This window comes from Lepidochelys kempii, chromosome 7, assembly GCF_965140265.1.
Source record: "Lepidochelys kempii isolate rLepKem1 chromosome 7, rLepKem1.hap2, whole genome shotgun sequence".
Taxonomy (NCBI): Eukaryota; Metazoa; Chordata; order Testudines; family Cheloniidae; genus Lepidochelys; species Lepidochelys kempii.
This window is the reverse complement of record NC_133262.1, coordinates 32,764,933-32,778,682: the sequence shown is the minus strand read 5'-3', so window position 1 is coordinate 32,778,682 and position 13,750 is coordinate 32,764,933. Positions and strand designations below refer to the sequence as shown.

General features: G+C 51.4%; 1 protein-coding gene across 1 annotated transcript in view; it reads left to right on the top strand.

Moving 5' to 3' along the window:
* FRMD8 (FERM domain containing 8) overlaps positions 1-13,750 on the top strand; it is a 42,757-nt gene that overhangs the window by 19,777 nt on the left and 9,230 nt on the right. The window lies entirely within an intron of this gene.

Here is a 13,750-nt window from a genome sequence, read left to right as displayed (position 1 = left end):
AACATATTGTAACATAGTTCTCTAACCAACTATATCCCACTACCCTAATTAACTTACACCTCGCAAAATTAATTATACAGCAGACAGAAACAATTAGAGAACCAGACAGATTAACAATAGAAAAGTGGGGGCCATAAAAATAATACAGAAATGAGGGTTTCACAATTATCGATAAGTGATTTCTTGCCGGATACGATGTTATCAATCTAAGCTGTTTTTTTTTTAACCATCTTAACATCTGTTTCTTTATCTGGTGGTGATAGGCACTATCAGGACAAGATCATAACAGCACAATACCACCTTATTTCAGTGTGACTGGTTTGGAATGTGAGGATGTGACCGTATACTTCCCAGCTTTTGGCTGCCCCTGCTGCTTAGCCAAAGGCCTTAGCCTAAGAACAAGGCCTCAGACTATCCTAGTGAGAGAAGGCCCATACACAGACGGACTTGTGATTTGGATTCTTTTTTTTATACCTCTATAACTAGCTAAGTGATAAAAATACACTTAAGTTCTTAAAGTATAGGCCTTTACAGGCAGGCCTGCATAGCTATATTTTAACACTACCCGCTGGGCCAGCCTTCCTATTCCTCAAAGTTCATTTATGCTGTGAAACCCCACTTACGAAATCACTCCATAGTCTTAGTCACTCCAGATCAACTTGTCTCTTTTTGAGTCAAGAGGTGGTCATTCTAACGCTAGCAATTCAGAGGAGGAATGTAGAGCAGAGATGTGAGGAGGAGGAATGTGGGAAGATGGTGGTTGCTAGACTGCATCAAAGCACTGATGCATTTATTTCAGTACCCACATGCTAAGAGTGGCCTGTGCCAGCTGGGTCAGCGGAAAGTGCAAGAATCCAGGTGGTATGTATTTATGGGATAACTTCCCCCTTCCTGACCACTAGTTAGGTAGTGGCTGGTTTATGTCCTGAAGAATGAAGGTTTATGTCCCTTCCAAAATATATATATATATGTGTGTGTGTGTGTGTATTCTTATTCTGGATGTTCTTATCCATAGAAATGTTCAGTCCTTGGCTTGTCACCTCAGAACCATGGATGAAGGTGAACAAAGGGTTAAGAGGAGTTGGTCATTTAGCCCACCTGGTTGCACCTGTCCTGGAGGGTGCGTTAGGCCTAATTAATGAGGAAACTCAGCTTGGGAAGGGATGGGTGGTGGCATATACAGGAATTTTAGAGCAGAAGGGGCCTGGAGGGAGAAACTACAGTCACTGTCTGTAGGAGGGAGTGAAGAGACCTGTAGGGAATAGGAAGGATCTTGCAGGTCAAGGAGAAAGTCCAGGGAAAGGCTTGGTAGGAAGAAGACCAGGGAGGTGGCAGCAAGGGGTCTAATGAGGTGACCCTGGACTGCCTGTGTAAGGGGACTGTTGGCCCCTTACTGAAACTTTGTGGACTTTTTGGCTGGCCCCCTCCAAGTACCAAAAGAAAGAGGAAGGGCTGATGGAAAATCAAGATTCTGAGACCACGCTCCAGGTCAGCCTGACTGAGAGGCAGGCAGGCCAATGAGAGAGTCAGGAGTGTGGGGTCCCCGTACTCCCTGTGAGCTGGAGCTGCCTGGTCAGAGGGGCTGAGCTAAGGAGAGAGCAGGAGCCGGAGCAGCCCAGGGAGCAGATCCATGCTGGGAGCAGAGCTGCAGCGGGAAGAGCCAGAACCAGGGGCCACAGGAGCAGCCGAGAGAGAGCAGCCGTGGAGCTGGGACGGGAGCAGTCTGGACCCAAGTATAGTGAGCAGCTGGGGAGAGCAAGGGGGACCCTGGGCAGGGAGACTCCCCTAGCCAGGAGGTCTTGCAGGCCGGACTAGGAGGGGGGATTGATGGGGGAAGAAGGGCCCTGCCACCTAGCACCTGAGGCCACTGCCAGAGCGAGTGTCTGACTCACTGCACCCTGCAGCACAGCCAGGGCCTGGGACAGGTGAGGAACAGACTGTGAATGACCCTTACATTCCAGAGATGCTGTTTGTGGTGTCCCCATGACACAGGGTGGGGGGATGGATTTTCCTTTCCCATTTTTTCCTTATTTTTTTTTAAACTGGTTGCTGTTTACTAAATTGTATTAGCTTTAAACGGTATGTAATGATCAGTGGGTCAGGGAAGTGTCCAGTGGGGAGAGAGCACCCCGGAGTGGGGACAGCCTGTACCCTGCCCTAAGTGACCACAACAAGGTTGGGGGTTGAGCCCCCAGGAATCCTGGGCCAGCCTTGTTGGGGTTACAAGGACTCTGCCACACAGGAGTATGGAAGGGGAGCCCTTGAGGTGAGACAGACCTCTGGGGAAGGGAGTGGGAGCAAGGACTCAGATCTTTTTGCTAGCTAATTCCACCAGGGTAGTGTATAAGCCAGGAAAGTTCCCCACAATAGCAGGACAAATCCTCCACTTCCCCTGTCCTAGGTCCCTGGCACTGGACTGGAACCTAGTTTAGAGGGTCCACCAGACACTGATAAGGTGGTGTGAAGGCCCTGAAACACGGATCTGGATAGCTGGAAGCCCTGATAAAAAGGTGCATAGACCACTGGGCCCAGGCTCGAGGGCAGCAAACAAGACTGAGGCACTGGAAGGAGAACTAGGAAGGCTGGCCCAGTACGTAGGAAGCTATTACTCCGGAAGGGTTGGGACTAAAGCCCAGCTGGCCAGACAGCTGAGCCATGTGAAGGAGACAGACCATGGTAGGGCCAGATCAGCTGTCAGCAGGGAGTGTTAGATGAAGTGAGCCCACTATGCCACACCCAGCCATCGGGGGTGTCCCAGCAGTGAGTAAACTCCTCCACAATCACCTTGTTGCTCAGGCTAAGTACATAGGATGGGGAGAATAGCTGCTCAGAGTTAAGTGCTAGTTTTCCCTAGCTGTATGGGGAGTTTTGTTTGTTCTTCAAGTGCTTGCTCATATCAATTCCAGTTAGGTGTGTGCCTACGCCAACACACTTTTCCCTAGCAGCTACCCATCGGGCCGGCTGTGGAGCCCCCTGGAGTGGCACCGGTATGGCGCTCTATATACCACCCTGCCGACCCACCCCCTTTTCAGTTCCTTCTTACCGCCATTGTTGGACCAGTGGTCTCTTGCGTGCAAGTGTCCCACTAATCCCTAGCTCTTCTGTTAATCTCTGTATATAGTTACCCATTGTTAGTTAATAGTTCTTCGTTAGTTGTTTCTCGCTACTTAGCAGGTTGTGGGGGACTCCCCCTCCAACACGCGCCCCACAGGGCCTCGGGGCATGCCGTCTCAGGGCTTCAAACCCTGTAGTCCCCGCGCTAAACCGATGCCTATGGGCGACCCCCATGGCTCCTGCCTCTGGTGTCTGAGAGAAGCCCATCAATGGGACAAGTGCAAGATCTGCAACTTTCAAACCTAGCACCAGGAAGGAGAGGGACATACGCTTAAAGCAACTCCTCATGGAGTCAGTCCTCCTTTTGCAGCAGGACCCAGCCCCAAGCGCCTCGGTGCAGACCAATCCTCCTGTGGAACTGTCTGCGGTGCCGAGAAAGGACTCTGCACGCCAGCCCAGGAGCCGCAGGTCCCCCGGGCCCCAGAAACGCTCTCCCCGGCACCACTTTCATTCCCCAGCTGCCCTCAAGAAACAGACCAAGGGGAAATCCCCCCAGCAGGTTGCTACAGCTACTGCACCCATGGAAGGGGACGGACAGGGTACTGGCCTATGGCCGGCAGACCCTCGGGCCGCGCAGAGCCATCGCAGGTCCCTGTCTCTCCTGGAAGCCCTGCTCTCCTGGACTCACCACGGCTGCATGTGGGGGAAGTTATGATGCCTTCCACCCTGGACACTTTTGAAGCCACTAGGGGGCTCATCGAAATGACGGCACCTAAGCCTCCCATATGAGGGATAAGCCTCCACTCCTTGGGAGCATGGCATGGTCTAGAGGCAAGCCTGCCATGTTGGGTCCGTCTGCCCCCTGACCTGGATTGCCGTGCCGCTCTGAGTCCCAGCACCGTGCTTATGCCCCGCGCCAGTCTGACTCGCGGCACCAATCCGACTGGCGGCACTGGTCCCATAGTCCCGACCCTTGGAGCCGCTCCCGTTCAAGGTAGTCGTTGGCAGATAAGTCATGGTCCCGCTCGAGGTCCAGGTCCTGCTCTGTGACCTCACAGCACTGTTCTAAGCACCAACCTCAGCGTGCATGCCATTCAAAAGGCAAGGGAGCCTAAGGCAAGACATTTTGGTGCCCCAATGGCAGTTCTGGACTCCTTGGGCATACCATCAGGCCCAGGGCACCCCACCAGGTATTCCACTGCACCCCCCCCCCAGTCCTCCTGTTCGGGATCTCACCTCCCAGAGGCAACTCTCAGCTGCCCACCCAAGTATCCTCCGCAAAACCTGGACCCAGCACCACGTTGGCTTGCCGAGGCTACACCCAGTGACCGTGAAGACCCAGTCCCTACAGATCAAGGGGCCACCACAGAACTGGTCCTACCAGTTAGTTCCTCCTCACCATCCCCTGATGACATCTGGGCCACCTCCCATGGATTACAGGGCCCTGCAGGAACTCCTCCGACAAGTAGCCCTGAATATGAATCTTCAGGTGAAGGAAGAGGTAGAACGGGAGGACCCAATGGTGGACACCTTGGCACCAGAGGGCCACTCTAGGGTAGCCTTACCCATTATAAAAACTATCCGATCCAATGCCAAAACCATTTGGCAAACACCTGCCTCCATCCCCCCTACGGCCAAGGGGGCCAAACGTAAATACTTTGTTCCCACTAAGGGTTACGAGTATCTCTTCACCCATCCTCTCCCATGCTCTCTCGTGGTGGAGGCGGTGAATGAAAAAGAGAGGCAAGGTCAGCAGGCTCCCGCACCCAAATCAAGGGAGGCTAAACGGCTTGACTTGTTTGGAAGGAAAATTTATTCCACAGGGGGTCTTTCTCTCTCTCAGGATCACATACCAGCTTGTGGTCCTGAGTAGATACAACTACAACTCATGGTCCTTGATCCTAAAATTGAAGGAGCGCCTCCCCTCTGAGTCGCAAGCGGAGTTGGGGACCATTGCGGAAGAGGGTAAAGCTGTTGCCCGGACTTCTCTCCAGGGCTCCCTTCTCTCCAGGGCTCACCTTCAGGCTATTAAGTGAAAACGTTGCCATGTAGCCAAGACTTCACAGTACCACAAGATGCTGCAATCCAGATCAGGTCCCTGTGGTTGGAGTGCTTGCTGCTATAAGAGTGCTGTACCAGGACACGGCCTTCCTCAAACACTGCACTGCTGTCCACAACCTGGTTGCCTCCCCTCCTTTCCTGAACTGTCTATCCTGCTTCTACCGTGCATGGTCTCTTTCTTTATTACATCAGACCGATGGGTGCTCCGCACGGAAGAGGCGGGATAGTCTATTCAATTCTGCTCTTCCCCTCCCTCCCATCCACCTTGCCCATCCCTCTTCAGGGACCCTTCTCACGAACAACGTCTCATCCAGGAGCTCCAGGTTCTTCTCGCCCTAGGAGTGGTGGAGAAGGTCCCTCAGAAACTCAAAAGCAAAGATTTCTACTCCCGATACTTCCTCGTCCCCAAAGTGAAGCAGGGCCTCAGGCCCATTCTGGACCTGCGGGAATGCAACAAGTTCATACTCAGCGTGAAGTTCTACATGGTCTCCCTAAGCACAATCATCCCTTCCCTGGACCCGAGAGACTGGTACGCCGCCCATGATATGAAGGACACTTATTTTCACATATCTGTCACCCTGACTCACAGACAGTTCCTCCATTTCATGGTGAACAATGTGCATTACCAGTTCACGGCCCTCCCGTCTGGGCTTTGCACAGCACCTCATGTCTTCACCAAGTGCATGGCGGTTGTAGCAGCCTTTCGCCGCCACGACCGCGTGCATATTTACCCTTACCTGGACGACTGGCTACTCCGGGGCCGCTCCCGTCAGCAGGTGGAATCGCAGGTGCAACTAGTCAGAGACACATTCAACTGATTAGATATCATACTCAATGTCAGCAAATCAGTGCTCACCCCAGCTCAAAGGATAGAGTTCATTGGAGCCATTCTGGATGTGATTCAAGTGAGAGCATTCCTGCCAGAGACCTGTCACCTAGCCCTCTCGCAGATAATCAGCAACCTTTGCAGCTTTCCTACCACCACGGCAAGGCAGTGTCTCAGGCTGATAGGTCATATGGCATCCTGCACATACGTGGTTCAACACACCAGGCTGTGACTCAGACCCTTGGAACCACGGCTCACATCTGTGTATCGCCCGCGTCACGACAGTCTGGACGCAGTGCTGACCATCCCTCGGAACACCCTCGATTCCCTATGGCGGTGGCTGAATCCCCACGCGGTAAGCGCCTGGGTTCCTTTTCGCTCGCCCCAGCCCATCTTGACCTTAGTCACAAACGCGTCTGCGCTGGGCTGTGGAGCACATCTGGGAAGCCGGACAACTCCGGGCCCATGGCAAGTAGTGGAGCTGGTTTTACATATCAACGTCCAAGAACTCCGGGCGTCCAAGATCCACCTCACCTGCCCAGCTTTTCTGACGCACTTGCAGGGCCACTACGTAGAGGTGTTGACGGACAACACAACAGCTGTGTTTTTATATAAACAAGCAAGGCGGAGCCCGCTCATCTCTTCTCTGTCAGGAAGCCCTCCTACTATGGGACTCTTGCTTAGCCCACTCATCCTTCTCCAGGCTTCATACCTGCTGGGCATTCAGAATGTGCTGGCAGACAGTCTGAGTAGACGTTTCCACACACACGAGTGGTCGACTCGCCCGGACATCATCCACTCCATCTTCTGCAGTTGGGGGTTTCCCCACATAGAAATGTTCGCCACACGGGCCAACAGAAAGTGCCCAAGCTTTTGCTCCTTCAGGAGCCACAGCCCGTGCTTGGTTGCAGATGCGTTCAGGATTCCATGATCTGGGCGGCTGCTATACGCCTTCCCACTGATCCACAAAGTGCTTCTCAAAGTCCGCAGGGACAAGGCAGATGTCATTTTCATGGCCCCAGCCTGGCCTCGCCAGTGCTGGTACCCCACACTTGTTGGTCCAGCCACTGATATGGCTACCTCTCATTCCCGACCTCATTACACACGACCACGGTCACCTCCTTCATCCAGACCTTCAGTCTCTCCACCTCATGGCCTGGAGAATCCGTGGCTGAATCAGGCAGAGCTCGCCTATTCAGATCCGGTGAGGCAGGTACTTCTGGAAAGCTGCAAGCCGTGTACTAGGGCCACATACAGGGCGAAATGGAAGAGGTTCTCCAGCTGGTGCGCCCAAAGGCAGGTGCTCCTGCTCCAGGCTCCCATTCTTTGTATCCTGGACAATCTCTTCTGTACCTAAAGGACCAGCATCTGGCGTTTGGTTCCCTCAAGCTCCACGTCACGGCTATCTCAGCCTTTCACCCAAGCGATTTTGAGCGTTCGGTGTTTGCTTACCCCATCGTGGCACATTTCCTGAAAGGCCTGGAGAAGATACATCCCCTGATGAAGCCCCTCATCCCGGCCTGGGACCTTAACCTAATCCTCTCCCAGCTCATGAGCCTTTAGCTTCTTGTTCACTCGTCTACCTCTCTTGGAAAGTAGCTTTTCTGGTGGCTATCACCTCAGCATGACGAGTGTCTGAGCTGTGGCCCCTCACCTCTGAGCTCCCATACACAATTTTTCATAAAGACAAGGTAGAACTTAGGCCTCATCCAGCTTTCCTTACCAAGGTGGTGTCCTGCTTCCATATTAGCCAGGACATCTTCCTGCCAGTTTTTTATCCAAAGCCACACAACAGCCCTCAAGAACAACAGCTGCATTCGCTGGATGTTAGGCGAGCGCTCGCTTTCTATATCGAGTGCACAAAGCTGTTCTGAAAGACGACCCAGTTGTTTGTTGCTATAGCAGATCCGATGAAAGGATTGCCAGTCTCTTCCCAGTGGATCTCCTCCTGGATCACAGCTTGTTTCCGCACCTGTTATGACTTGGTGAAGGTTCCTCTGCCTGCCATCACAGCTCAGTCCACGAGGGCACAGGCCTCGTCAGCAGCCTTTCTAGCCCAAGTACCTCTCCAGGAAATCTGTAGGGCTGCGACGTAGTCTTCTGTGCACACCTTCATGTTGCATTACGCCATCGTCCACCATTCTAGGAATGATGCGGCCTTCAGCAGAACAGTACACCTCTACCCCGATATAACGTGGTCCTCGGGAGCCAAAAATCTTACCGCATTATAGGTGAAACCACGTTATATCGAACTTGCTTTGGCCTCGAGCATTTCCGTTATTAATGGTCACTTCCTGCCCCCTAACTGACCCCCTAAGAACCCCTGACCCATTCAGCCCCCCCGCTCCTTGTCCCCTGACTACCCCCTCCACAGATCCCCCACCCCTAACCACCCCTCCCAAGACCCCACCCTCTATCTAAGCCCCCTGCTCCTGGTCCCCTGACTGCCCCCTCCAGAGACCTCCCCATCCCTAATCACCCCCAGGACTCCACCCCTGACAGGCCCCCCGGGACTCCCACGCCCTATCCAACGCCCCTGTTCCCCGTCCCCTGACCGCCCCGCCCCCAGAACCTCCGAACCATCCAACCCCCGGGCCCGGCTCCCTTAACACGCCGCTCAGTGTTGGAGCCAGACACGCTGGCGCACTGATCCGCTGGTATGCACAGCCCCGCCTCCCAGAGCGCTGCTTTACCGCGTTATATCCGAATTCGTGTTCTATCAGGTTACGTTATATCAGGGTAGAGGTGTACTTCAGTCGGCAATACCTTGACTCCAACCTCACCTCCTAGGTAAGGCTTGGAAGTCACCTAACTGGAGTTGATATGAGCAAGCACTTGAAGAAAAACCGGTTAGTCACCTTTTGTAACAGTTGTTCTTTGAGATGAGTTGCTCATGTCTATTCCATCCCCCCCGCCTTCTCCTCCGTCGGAGTAGCCAGCAAGAAGGAACTGAAAGGGAGGTCGGGCTGGCAGGGTGGTATATAGAGCACTGGATCGCGCCACTCCAGGGGGTTCCACAGCCGGTCCGACGGGCAGCTGCTCGGGAAACGTTTCCGACAGCCGCGCACACGGCCGTGTGCACACCTAACTGGAATAGACATGAGCAGCACATCTCGAAGCACAACAGCTACAGAAGGGGAGTATCTGATTTTTGTTGCTGTCAGAACAGCTCTTCAGGGTGTGGCACCTGGCATCACGGGGGGAGGCCCAGGCTCAGTTATGGTGGGGTCTGTGCAGCACCCAGTGCGACAGGGACCCTAATCTTGGTTGGAGTCCATGCAGTATCACTGGGCCCCCACACCCAGACCCAAGTGGGGCCTCTGTACTGCCATAAGCTAGAAAATTTTTAATAACTCAGGCCGAGACTTTTTTTAAAAAATGACTTAATGATTTGGGGACTTCAGCCTGACACATTTGAAAAGGGGCTGGTTTTTAGTGGGTGGGTGGCCCATTTTTTGCTGCCTCAATTCAGGTGCCCAGTCAATACAGATATTGAAAATCTTGTCTGCAAGTAAAATCTCTTGCTGGAAATCCAAGCCAGACAACACAAATGAGAAATAAGGCATACATTTAACAGTGCAGGTGACTGACCATTGGAATGAACAGCCAAAGGAAGTGGAGGATTCTCCAGCTCATTTCAAGACTTGGATGCCTTTCCAGAAGTTATTCTAGTCAGTTACAAGTTATTGGGCTCAACACACCAGTAGTGGGGTGAAATTCTCAAGTCTGTGTTATACAGGAGGTCAGACTGGATAATCTAACACTCTTCTGGCCTTGATCTCGATGAAGAATTCTTCGCTGCATTGAAAATCTAAGCTCAGAGACTTGAGGCAGGAAGGGTCCATTGGGCTTTTAGTCGAGCAACCTAGTTCTCTGCTTGTGAAACTTCTCTGCAGAATGAAGGAACTGAAAAAACACCTTGCAGAGACAAATCCTGCCACGAGGTGGTGCAAATGGACCGTGTCCCATGCCTGTTTGTTTTTCCACCCATAGGACTGTTTCTGTTCCTTTGTTCAGAAGCAAAGCTTGCTAGGCCCCCCCCCCCCCCCCCCCGATGCCTCGAAGGCCCATGGGGACAGTGCTGCTTCTGTCGGTTGTGCTGTAACATTTTCAGAGCACTCAAAATGTGGCATTAAAAAAATTGGGCTGGACAGCAGCAGCCAGTGCTAAGGCCCCATGGAAAGGGGCAGAAACAGCTGGATACAACAAAAACTGCTGTCTGGAACGCACACTTGTAGTTCTGCCTTTGCCTTGTGCAAACTAAAGGGGGTCTCGGGTGGAGGATGTCTTCCTAGGGTCCTGTCCCAGGCCTTGGATACAGTATCTTGTGGCATTTAAATGCTTGTCAGCTGGTATTTGTATCTACGCCATCTGTCTGTGGCTCTTACATCCCCTGCTGCAACCCCACCTCCACCACAGATCTGAGTGCCTCACACTCTGTCAATAGAACAGGAGGACTTGTGGCACCTTAGAGACTAACAAATTTATTAGAGCATAAACTTTCGTGGGCTACAGCCCACTTCATCGGATGCATAGAATGGAACATATAGTAAGATGGTAGACAGATAGATACAGATATATACAGAGAATCATGAAAAGGTGGGAGTTGCCATACAAACTCTAAGAGGCTAATTAATTAAGATGAGCTATTATCAGCAGGAGAAAAAAACTTTTGTAGTGATAATCAAGATGGCCCATTTAGACAGTTGACAAGAAGGTGTGAGGATTCTTAACATGGGGAAATAGATTCAATATATGGAATGACCCAGGCACTCCCAGTCTCTATTCAAACCCAAGTTAATGGTATCTAGTTTGCATATTAATTCAAGCTTAGCAGTTTCTCCTTGGAGTCTGTTTTTGAAGCTTTTCTGTTGCAAAATTGTCACCTTTAAGTCTGTTACTGAGCAGCCAGAGAGATTGAAGTGTTCTACCGGTTTTTGAATGTTATGATTCCTGATGTCAGATTTGTGTCCATTTATTCTTTTGCGAAGAGACTGTCCGGGTTGGCCAATGCACATGGCAGAGGGACATTGCTGGCACATATCACATTGGTAGATGTGCAGGTGAACGAGCCCCTGATGGCGTGGCTAATGTGATTAGGTCCTATGATTGTGTCACTTGAATAAATATGTGGCCAGAGTTGGCATCAGGCTTTGTTGCAAGGATAGATTCCTGGGTTAGTGTTTTTTTTGTGTGGTGTGTGGTTGCTGGAGAATATTTGCTTCAGGTTGGGGGGCTGTCTGAAAGCGAGGATTGGTCTGTCTCCCAAGATCTGTGAGAGTGAGGGATCATTTTTCAGGATAGGTTGTAGATCTCTGATGATGCGCTGGAGAGGTTTTAGTTGGGGGCTGAAGGTGACGGCTAGTGGCGTTCTGTTGTTTTCTTTGTTGGGCCTGTCCTGTAGTAGGTGACTTCTGGGTACTCTTCTGGCTCTGTCAATCTGCTTTTTCACTTCAGCAGGTGGGTATTGTAGTTTTAAGAATGCTTGATAGATATCTTGTAGGTGTTTGTCTCTGTCTGAGGGATTGGAGCAAATGCGGTTGTATCTTAGAGCTTGGCTGTAGACAATGGATCGTGTGGTGTGTCCTGGATGGAAGCTGGAGGCATGTAGGTAAGTATAGCGGTCAGTAGGTTTCCTCCTGTGAGGGAGGGCAGTGCTGTTACACTGTGACACAGAGAAGCTTTGTCTACGTTGGAGCTGGAAGGTGTAAAGTCCAGCTGAAGGAGACCTGCTACCACTGGCTAAGTGGGGTGAGCTGCAGGAGGGGCCAGTGTCTCAGGTGGGTACATACTTGAGATGGCCAGCTCCTGGCACTGCAGCTATACTCTGTTTTAGCCTGCTAGCTAGATGAGAGCAAGCATGGGTATGTCTCCTTGAACTGTAGACATGTCCTTGGTGACTTTCCCAAGGTCATGCAGGAAGTCTGATGGTGTTGGGACTTGAACCTAGGTCTCCCAAGTCCACAACTAGTGCCCCGTCGCTGGGCCAGTGCTACCCCAGTATGACTTCCCTGTGGGGGACCCATTGACTTGGAATAAAAGTGGCTTCTTTGATTTAGCTAAAACCCCATCCCAAATGCCATAAATGAAACCAAAAAAAGACCTCTTCTACTGGAACAACAATGTCCACCTGGGAGAAGAAGTTGTGCCTGTTTAAATAGATGGGCTTAAATTTACACCTCAGGCTATTAAGTGAAAACGTTGCATGTAGACAAGACTTCACGGTACTAAAAGATGCTGCAGTCAGGGTCAGGTCCCTGTGGTTGGGGTGCTTGCTGCTGTAAGAGTGCTGTATCAGGACACGGCCTTCCTCAAACACTGCAGTACTGCTGAATCCATAGTGCAGAGAACATGGCATCTAGGCATTGCTTGTTGCGGAGCATTTACTGAGCCACTTTGCTCTTTGTGAGAGCTCCGGAGGAGGTGTACGTGAGTGTTTCCGTGCACTGAATCCACCAGGGGACAGGGCTGTCTAAGGGTTCAGTGAGATAGCAGCAGGGGTGGGAACAGAACCTAGGAATCCTGATCCCAGCCCTGTCCCTTGTTTTAACCTGCTAGAACCCACTCCCTTCCCTCAAGCTGGGACTAGAACCCAGGGGTCCTAGGACCCACTCCTTTCCAGAGCCACAGATAGACCCAGGAGTCCTGGATCACAGTTCTGTGCCTTGATGATAGCTCTTTCTACCTCATATATATCTATAGCCTTGTAAAGCTCAGCAAATCTATTTCAGTTTCTCTCTCATGAAATGGACACTGCTGTCCCAGGAAGTGTGCCCATAAAACCCCTCTCTAAATAGTGTGGCCAGGCCCAAGCATTCCAAAATCATGAGACTGGCTTAAAAAAAAAATCACGAGGCTTTTTTAATTAGCAGTGTTGGGTCTAGTCACTTTGCCTGCTGGGTTTGGAGGCCTTAGGGGTCACATCTCCAAGCTAACGAAGGCTGCTAAGCAAAACCCAAATCCAAATGGAGGTGGGGAGTGCTGGCTCAGCTGCTGCAAGGGGCTGGTCTTGTTCTGATGATGCAGTTGCAAGCTGTGCCCGGATTTTAGCAGTGTAAACATTGTATTTTTCCACACAATCTCCCTTGCCTGTTTTGCAGCTCTGTGCTGGTCACAAGACAGGCTTCAGATAGACTCACCCCATGCTCTCCTAAGCTCTTTAGGGACAGGGACCATTGTTGTTTGTACAGCACCTAGCACAGCGGGGTCCTTGGCTGGGGCTCAAAGGTGCTACCAGCCAATAATAGTATCTCCATTATTCTCTTAGCTGTGAAGTTAAACAGGACGTGAACCATATCCAGTCCTCTGAGACTACTAGCATGAGCTGGGTGAAGCCTTGTTGTGGTTGAGTTAAAACCTCACTGAGATTGATAGGTCTGCAGTCACCCTTCATGTAACACGCTGAAGGATAAGCCCCCGCCTAAGACAAAAAGAGTTGGTGAACATGCCAAGGAGCTTTTGCTGATTACTGTTTAGGGTAGGGGGTGGCAGAATAGGCAAAAAACCTGGGAGAGACTAAGAGTCAGGGACTGTGGCTGATCCTGGAAGAAACCCCACCATTATGGAGAGGTTTGGGGGTCAGGGGAGTAGGCTGAAAAGCGGGCTCTTGGTGCAATGAGCAAAGGGAGCTGTTTCCTGCTATATGATCGAATTGGCCCTGCCAACACTGGTTCTCCACTTGTGGGGTAACTCCCTTCCCTTCATGTGTTGTTATATAATGCCTGCATTTGTAATTTTCACTCCATACATCTGAAGAAGTGGGGTTTTTTTTACCCACGAAAGCTTATGCCCAAATAAATCTGTTAGTCT